Source organism: Magnolia sinica, chromosome 6 (assembly GCF_029962835.1).
Source record: "Magnolia sinica isolate HGM2019 chromosome 6, MsV1, whole genome shotgun sequence".
Classification (NCBI taxonomy): domain Eukaryota; kingdom Viridiplantae; phylum Streptophyta; class Magnoliopsida; order Magnoliales; family Magnoliaceae; genus Magnolia; species Magnolia sinica.
In genome coordinates, this window is record NC_080578.1 from 53892744 (window position 1) to 53902456 (window position 9713).

Here is a 9713-nt window from a genome sequence, read left to right on the forward strand (position 1 = left end):
TCCAAACACGCCGATCGGGTTTCAATTTTTGTGCTGCCAATTGTTGTGTACATCCAAACACTGGCTTATTGAAAAAGATGATTTTTTTATTCATCAGAAAAGAATGATGCCTACCAGTTTCAGCTGTAGTACTAACTGATGCTACAGATTCAACAACAGTATCTGCTTCATTGGCTTTCTTGGTGTTGTTCTTTCTTTGGTTCTTTCCAACTTGTCTAGAAGCCTTAGCGAGAGGCTTGCCTGCCCTGCCCTCCATCTGTCCTGTCACCTCCTCCACCTGGGCTTCTTCCTTCTCAAGATTATCCAACATTACTTTCTACATGAAAGTAGCAAGTCAATACTACCATTTTCTCAATTACTAAAAAGAAAAAATGGGGGGCCTAGATCAAAGCTCACCTTTCTCTTTATATAGAACTGAAGTCTTAAATGAAAGAATTCTTCAAGAACTGCAAGAAAAGAAGGCACGGTGATGAGAAAGCATATAGAGATTTAAGAAATTCATAGCAAGTATATAGAATAAGCAAACTTACTTTGTTCAAGACTGTCATATTTCTTGATGACACCCTTTACGTTGAATGAGCATATCAATGATCTTACCGAGACTGAACATGATGAGCATATCAATGATCTTACCGAGACTGAACATGATGAGCATATCAATGATCTTACCGAGACTGAACATGGCCATCCCAAGACTTGCACTCGACAAGATCGTGACAGAATTTTCCATGATTTGAGGCTTCTTAACACCCCATCTACAATAAGAAAGATGTCAGAAGAAAATCAGATTCAAGAAAATCAGATTCACATGGAAAGAGCAACACATCTAAAATTCAAATCTCTATCGAAAAAAAAGAAAACCATAATTCCAAATACCCACTTCCAGTTCATGAAGAAAGACTAAAGATCACATCGAAATTAGTATAGTGGTGGTAGATGAATCATGAAAACAATGAGACACTGGACCCTCTTAAATTCCCAACTTCAGCCCTGATCTCAACTGAAGGGATCAAATGTTATTTTATTTTTGATCATTTCATAAGCTCCCAAGTCCTGACTTGTAAGTTTTTTAAGCTCCCAAATCCCAACTTTTTAGGTTTTTAAAGTTCCCCCAGTCCACAACTTCAAAAAACAAGTAAATGTTTCACATGTCAAGACTGGTCCAAATATATCCAGAAAAGCAGCAGGAAATCATCAAGACACAAACAAGAAACTTTCATCCATCAGGAGTTCAACAGCTTCATAAGGATCACACAACTAAAAAACAATAGAAGAATCACTCTTCTAAAGCCTAATCGTTGAGCTGAAATCCTAAAACTTTTAGTGATCTTAACACATCTCTAAAATGCAGTTACTGTTTAGCAGAGAGATAAATCCCAGACAAAGGGGGAAATTTTATAATCAGCGGATGATGATAATTACAAGGAAATCTTACTGTTACTGTCCTGGTGCAGGTTTTGTCCATTTTTAGGTCCTGTATAAATGCAAGCTTATTGCCTCTTGAGCTCTCTGGAATGCACTGTCTCATACTGGTCAATGATTTCAACAACTTAAAAGTGAAAACTACATATTTACAAGCAAGACATTGACTCATTTACTTTACAGTGGACATGAATAACTTTCAAGCTTGTCATGGATCCCAAAAATATCACCCATTTTGACTTGGGCCATCCATAGAAAGCATATTGAAAAGATCAGTGGCATAATCAACCTTTGGAGGTGGGATATTGGGTGTAGGTTGCACTTTCTGTGTTGAATCATCCTGCACCGGGACCGGCTTTGCTTTTGAATTAGAAGAAACCTGTTTTGTCAGCTCAAGTCAAGCATGCTAACAAGTTAGTGAAATCCCATTTTACCATGCACAATTTAGGAAAACACAAAGCTTTAGTTGATGAACAAGAAATATCGTATTGCTAAGTGAAAGACATCCAATAAGACCAAGAAGGTGTTTAGACCACAAACAAATAGATGTTACGTAGAAGATGGGTGCTAAGGTGATTCGCAGCATGTGTGATGGATCTAAGTTATTCATCAACTAGAGCCCACCAAAAGATTTCTGTCGTAATTTGGAGGCAGTTCTGCTTCCCAGTAGCTATTTGACTTCTCATTTCCCATTGTTGCATACAACCAAAAGAGTAAGAACAATATTAAAATCAATATAAAGAAGGCTAAGAAGCTGTCCTCATTGGTAGGCAGATTTGCGGCAATTAAAAAGCTCATAAGAAATGTAAGCCTGAGAAGTGTTCTGCATGCTTACTTTGAATAAATGCAACCTGTTCTGGAAGCCATGTGTCGAGTGTAGCAGATCGTACCTGCAGCACATAGCCAATACTTTCAGTCGGAGCAGAAGGCAAACAATAATCGGGAAGATTATCTGAAGCCTGTGTCACATAATTAAAACACCATGTGTACTGCAATATTGAATCTGACTGTTGTAGAACACCTTGGCAAGTGTCCAGCCAGCAAAAGCAAACACCTTATGTCTACTGCAACAAGTTCCGTTTGACTTATCCAAACCACCACCCCCACTGCAATCTGTCAGATTTTATGAGGAAATGGCATATTTTCATTTTCAGATCTAGCAGGGATACAAAGCTAACCAGTAAATAACCTTTCATGTGATTCCATAACCTTTCATGCAACAAAACTGGGCTTAATCTACAACAAACCTACCATTAGAAGCTTATAAACAGGTTGAATGACAAGTAAACATCATAGAGTAACTAGAAAAAAACATGTAGACTAGCAATATGTTGAATCATAGAGTACCAAATTAGTTTAGGATTAGAAAAGGAACAAGCCAAATATCATGACATTTATTGATTGTGCAAGATCTCATGTGCATTTGTTGCACCAAATATCATGACATTTCTTGATTGTGCACGATCTCATGGAATTTTTCAATATTTGGTGGAACTAAATGGGTAGTAAAAAAGAAAAATAGTGCTGAAATATTTGAGAACATATAAATAGTAATAGTTGAAATAAACGAGCTGCACTGTTGTATTTTTCCTTAGTTGTAGGTTCCTTCTAACTCTGTCAATGGTCAACCACTGCAAGTCTAGTTCAGTTTTAATCTGTCTACCTTTTGATAGATGCTTCCATTTTATAGCTGAGACTGTTACATGAGAGTAAAATGTTCGCCTATTAGTTTTACCTCCAATTCCTGATTGCTGGTTTTTTTTTGGCTATTTATTCTATCGTCTTATATATCCTTATTTATTAAACAGAGGAGAGGTGTTTGTAATAATCCAAAATAGAGCAGAGGTAAGTATAAGCACCATATAACAGATGGCATATAACTATAGTACAATTGTAAATGATGTTGGAATAATTGGGCTACTCCCTAATGCCCTGGCCGTGTCCAGGTCCTAGCTCTAATAGGACCGAAAAGTCACTAGGGCTTGGGCCAGATACATCTAAAAAGGTCAAATGATCAAAATTTGAAATGGTCTAAACTAAAATTTATTTATTTATCATTATCATTATTATTATTATTTGTTTGCATTCTCCATCCACGATCATGCTCAGGATCTTCATCATCCATCAGTGATGAGTCCCTCGCATAAATGGTTTGGATCATTGAAACATGACCCTAATTCCAACGCATTGAATGGGAGTTGCTAGTGCCCTTAAATTAACCACTCATTACATATAATGGTGGCCCATTGATGATTGGATTGGGCAATTCACCATAGGCAGTAGCCCTAGATTTCAAGCCTGGTGTTGGGTAGAGCCCTACCCATTTGAGCACATGTCAGGATGGCACACCTGTGAAATATTCGAGCTTTTGATCAAATGAGATACACTGTTTAGATCCTCTAGCCTAAATATTAGGACATTTCAACCCTTGGGGGGCCACAATTTACTATACAAACTAGCCTGTTTGGTTAACCTCAAAAGTTTTGGTTTTGTTCAGATAGAACTTTTTGAACACATCTGTCCAACTAGAACTTGTTTAAATAGGCTTGAATGTATAGATAATCTAAGAACAAATTAATGAAAAACATCCTATAGTCTATATTATGGTAATTCATGAAACTATGACACCAAAGACTATAACTCCACTCATTTCTTGGATATGATGGCTATTAGGCAATTATCATGAATCTAAGATTTCTTTTTACCATGAAATCCGTCGCAGAATTATGATGCACTAATCTAGGATAGTTTCAAGGATCTCAGATGCACTATGATAAGAAAATAAGTAGACTTCCTTCTAAGGTAAATTACATGCAAAATATGGAGGAGGTACATTGCCAACAACAGTTCTAAAAGGTCTCATATCCTACCCAAGGTAGATAATGTATGATTTAGGATCTAGCATGCATTTTGGTACCATTTACTAAATGGTCACAACCCTACAAGATGCATTTTGGGTGAGGATTCAAATAAAAGTATTCAGTAATGGTAACAGTAACAGCTGCCATAACAGTTGGCCATATGGACAATACAATAGGGGCCATAATAGTTAAAAAAAAAAATTTAAGAAAAAAAAACCTATTGCCCCCATTATCAGTCCATTACAAACCTGTTACAACCATTACAGGCTCATTACAAGCCTTTTTTATTTTCAGATCAGGCATTACAGCCCTGTTATTGCGTAATGAGGTCCCACTGTTACTTTTACATAACCATTTTTTTATACCTAGCTTCAAATGAGGGATTTTTGAGAGAAATCCAGTTTATTCTTTTTTTTTTTTTTTTTGATTCAATGTAGTCAATTTTTATTACTTGGTAGCAGATGTTACGAACCTTAGCCATATTATTCACAAAAAATTCAGATTTTTCCAATTTCTAATCATGCAACACAATAATTATTTCCCTATTTTAATCATATGCAAGAAGTCATGAATGAGAAAGATGTTAGTGATGAAAGTGGAAGCAGGAAACAGAAGACAGCAGAAGAATGCAAGTTAAAGAAATTGATCTCCTCTATTGTGATTTTCCATGTAATTCTTAGTGTTATATTTTCTGGTAAAGTATACAATCAGGCAATTGCAGCATATGCTAAATCTACTAGCCATGTAGAAAAGGAATGTGTTATATTAAGTAGATAATGTCAAATTAAAATACACCATTAACATGCATTGTTCAAAAAATGATAGACTGATCTTAGTCTCTTATAAAATATGAGGTGATGATTGACTTACCCAGATGTCTACCTTCTCACTTAGAATTTCTCTTCTAAACAACATCAATACAAAATTAGAGGGTTGGTTATCTTCCAAAATGAGATAATCTTCATGACGTTTCCATCCACAGCATGGCTCAGTAGACCAACAAAATGGTTTATTTTTTCCAAATGATTTAATAAACTAGATCACCACACCATCAATACAAAATTCATGGAATTCAAATCCTCCAAAAACTATACATTTCCTTAGGATCAGTACCTTATATCTACTCCCAATAGATAGAATCACATCTCATAACCCTTCCAATAGCAATTAAGAGGAAGAAGATAACCACCACAACCAGAACCGAACGGGGTTCTTCTCAAATCATAAATCAACACAAATTAACAGAAAGAAGATCAACATAAAGAGAGGTTAAAGAGTAATGCTCAAGGATCAAAGGGCCTTACCTACGAGCAATCGATGGTGAATCAGAATGCATTGCAACAATCCCTGAAAATTAATAGGACCTGCTTTTCCTCAAAATACCATGCTCCTATGTTCTTCAGCAAATTAATACTGCTTCAACGAAGGACCCACATCATGTGCAACATAAACACAAGAGAAATTAATTTTGAACAAGAGCGAAGATGGCAGAAACTATCTAATTAATTTTGAAAAAGATAAACTTCTTGAATATCTCAATTGCCATAGGAGATGTCCGATCTCTTTTATGAAATATAAATGCAAGAAGCAAGTGCTTAAACTCTACATATGCTTCCTTAATAATAATAATAATAATAATAATAATAAAAAAAAAAAACAAAAAAAAAAACAAAAGGAAGTTTGATTTTTTAAACCATGGAGCTACAAATTGGGATCACCTAATGAGTGACTTGGATCTTGCACAAGTGGATCATCTATTCTAAGCTAGTGCCAAAATAGAAGGATGGAGTTCACTTGGCACTCCAACTGAAACAATCAAAAACAGGAACATCAAGTAAACTGCTTGGCCTTCTTCCCCCTGTCCTTATCGACCTGCTAGAATGCAGTGTTTGGGCTATTGATTTCCACAACCGAGTAGTTGGGGTTCTCCATCATAACGATAACTGGAGTCCCCTTTTGTGTTTCCTTCGCCCACCAATCTGAAATATCCAAGCTTGGAGCCATTTTCCCCACCCAAACAAAACACAAATTCCCCAAAACACTTCAAAATCCACTACAATGTCTCAAAATCTTCAATACCTAGATCTCAAAATCAAGAAACAAACACAACCCATTTCAATTCCAACCATAAAAAACAAGATCCCACCACACCAACTTCCCAAATAGCAACCCAAACCATAACAAAGCAACAAAACCTAGATTTCTATTCAATCTACAACCATAAAAAGCATGAACCCTACCACAACAACTCAAAAACCAACTACTCAAACACAATTCAAACCAAAAAAAAAAAACCTCAAAAAAACCCAGATTTGTATTCAATCTAATCTGCTCCTTCCCACATTGCTCTACAAAGCTAACAGTGGGAGAGAAGCAGCATTATGAGGAAAGGTATCTGTAGTTGTATAAAGCTCAAGACCATGTGGGCATTGTTCAATAATACCAAAACTATAAAAAAATAAAAAATAAAAAATAAAAAAACCCCACCTTTTTGCAACTTCACTACATGTTATTTACCATGGATGCGGTTGATTTCAAGGCCCCAAAATGGAAAGGGGACAGTTAGGAACTACCATTATAGGGCTGTTTCATCTGTTTTAGGGATTCTTAGTTAAAGCATTTCTTCAAACATGTAGGAGGCCATGGACAACGGTAGATATGGCTGCCACTGCCATGGTTGCTGCCCAATTTCTGGCCATTAAAAGAGGAAATGAGAGAGAAAGAGAGAGTACCTTTCACTTCGTGTGCTCTGATTTCTTCTATTCTCGTTAGCTATCGGAGGGAGATCGATCAATGGCTACTTTCAGGGAGATCAGGGAGATCGAGAGATGGAGGGAGAGGAAGGGAGAGAGATCGAGGAAGGCAAAGGAACAAGCGAGATGGGAGAGAGAGATCAGGGAAGGGAGAGGGCAGGGAGAAGTGCGTCGGACAAGAGAGAGAGAAGAGGGAGTGTGCGCCTGCAATAAGAGAGGGAAATGAAAAATTCCCTCTAGGTTTTCTGTTTTAATCGCATCCTTTCACCGGCAGCCACGTTTCAAAAGCAGGGGTGGACGGCTGCCGGTGATTTCCATGATCACCGATTTTTTCTTGTAGTGAAGGGATGCGTGAGATTGAGATTGAGAGAGATAGAGAAGAGGGGCGTAGGAGATTGAGAGAGAGAGAGAGAGAGAGAGAGAGAGGGTCGGAAGTGAGAGGGAATAGGGTTGAGTGGAGGGAAATGGGTGTTTTGTGAGAGGGGGAAAAGAAAAAGGCAGCACGATTTTTTGCATTTTTGCCTGCTACAGTCCTGCTACAATTTTTAACCGTAGCTAAAATCTAATATGACCGTAGCCATTGCGTAATCCGTAACGGGCCCTCCATGGCTCTCATTTGACAAGATTTGGACGGACGACCTTGTCAAGGGCTTTGTGGGGTCCATCTTGATGCAATCGATATATCCACTTCGTCCATTAATTTTATAATATTTTTTATAGGAACTGAACCCAAAATCTAGGCAAATCGAAGGTTAATTGAACCACACCATCGATTAATAGATTAATCTCCACTCTTTCCTACCATGTGGTCCACTTGAGCTTTCAATCTACTTTGTTTTTTGGGTTCCTGCATAAAATATTTTTAAAAAATTGATAGACGTATTAGATGGAGTACACACATTTTAATGGGCCTCGTAGAGTCCCTTATGATGTATCCAAGGTTGTACGTATGTCTGACGAGTTAGTTTTTTGCTATGGTTTTTACAATTTTAGCTACTGTTTTAAGCCGTAGTAAATTAGCTATAGTTTATAGCCGTAGCTAAAAACCAGAATAGTCCATAGCCTTTGATTGTTTTTTTGGTAGTGGAAGGATGCGAGCTATGAAAGAAGTAAGCTCAGTCTTGTTACCAGACCTAGGATCGACATTAAAGATGAAAATTCGATGGAGAATCCTATATTTGAGTATCATATATTTGGGACTGAGCGCCACACTAGAGTTCCAATTAGCATCCATGTTGCATAACACTCTAGTTGGCATTCTTTTCTCAGACTCAGATGGTCTTGCCACTAAAGTAGAAATAAGAATTCCGTCAACATTAACTGAAAGATCCATCAATCCATATATTAAGTGACGGTCTATATTAATAGGACCTTCTCTGATTGTAATAGTAAAAGTTAAATTCTCAGTAGAGAAGTCACTTATACAAGCAAACATGGCCTGCGCAATGGAACGGTATGCCGGACCGCCCTAATTTAAAATGTTAACCCAACCTACAGTTTGAAGGAAGGGAACAATACCGAAAGGTTCCAAATGATTAGAGTTAACTGTCCGTTCAATAATCACATTGCAAAGACGTATATCCTGCACATGTTCAGGATCTTCTTCGGGTGACCGAAGATGGTGCACCGTGATTGAAGCGGAACGAGAAGAAGAGAAACCATGAGAGTCTCTCTTCTTATTTCTACCTTCCATAGCATAAGAAGGACAAAGAATACAAGCAATGCAAGGGAAGATGGGTTTCAAGGAAATCAGATTTTAGCATGAAAATCTAATAAACCACCATAAACCTACAAAAACAAGGAAATAGAAGAGCAAAGAACTTAAATCCACAAGAAAATTAAAAAAGATGCACTAATCATGAAGGAATCAAAGGTAGGTTCTACTGGTCATGATAGAGCTGGTTGGGGAAGATGAAACAAATGAATAAAAAGTGCTTTTGCATAATAAAAGGCCCCAAACCCGAGTGGCTCGACTGGTTGAGTACATACTCGACTGGTCATGCCACGACTGGTCAAGTGTGTACTCGACTGGTCATGCACCTCAAAAATTCTGCATTTTCCATATTTTTAACTTTTTAAAAATTTATAAAAATAAATAAAATAAAAATATGCAATATATTATAAATAAACACATGCAATTTAGATCATATTGTACATACCCATATCCAATTTTAACTTAGCAAACCTGTTTCTGTCAAATGATTTTGTAAATATATTTGCAAGTTGATTTTTAGTCTGAATATAATCCACAGAAATAATTTTATCTTCTACTAATTCATGAATATAATGATACCTAATGTCAATATGCTTAGTTCGTGAATGTTGAATTGGATTTTTAGAAATGTTAATTGCGCTAGAATTGTCACAATACAATATCATAGAATCTTACGTAAATCTGTAATCACTTCGCATCCTCTTCATCCACACAAGCTGGGTGCATGCATTACCAGCTGCAGTATACTCAGCCTCAGCTGTGAAAGGGGATAAAGAACTCTGTTCTTACTATACCATGAAACTAGACAGTTCCTGACATAAAAACATCCACCGCTGGTAGACTTGCAGTCATCAATATTACCAGCCCAATCAGCATCCGAATAATCAGCTCATTGAACATTAGTATCATGTGGATACCAAAGACCAAGTTTGGATGAACTTGCGACATATCTCAAAATGCATT

The 9713-nt window shown here is 37.0% G+C and overlaps 1 long non-coding RNA gene across 1 annotated transcript; it reads right to left on the bottom strand.

Moving 5' to 3' along the window:
• Window positions 1–616: 616 nt before the first annotated feature.
• On the bottom strand, window positions 617–2658 carry LOC131248766 (uncharacterized). Its single transcript, XR_009172441.1, has 3 exons — window positions 1653–2658; window positions 1436–1549; window positions 617–755 (listed from the first exon to the last, which is right to left on the bottom strand). It is a non-coding gene; the product is annotated as an uncharacterized LOC131248766 (long non-coding RNA).
• Between the last annotated feature and the right edge of the window lie 7055 nt (window positions 2659–9713).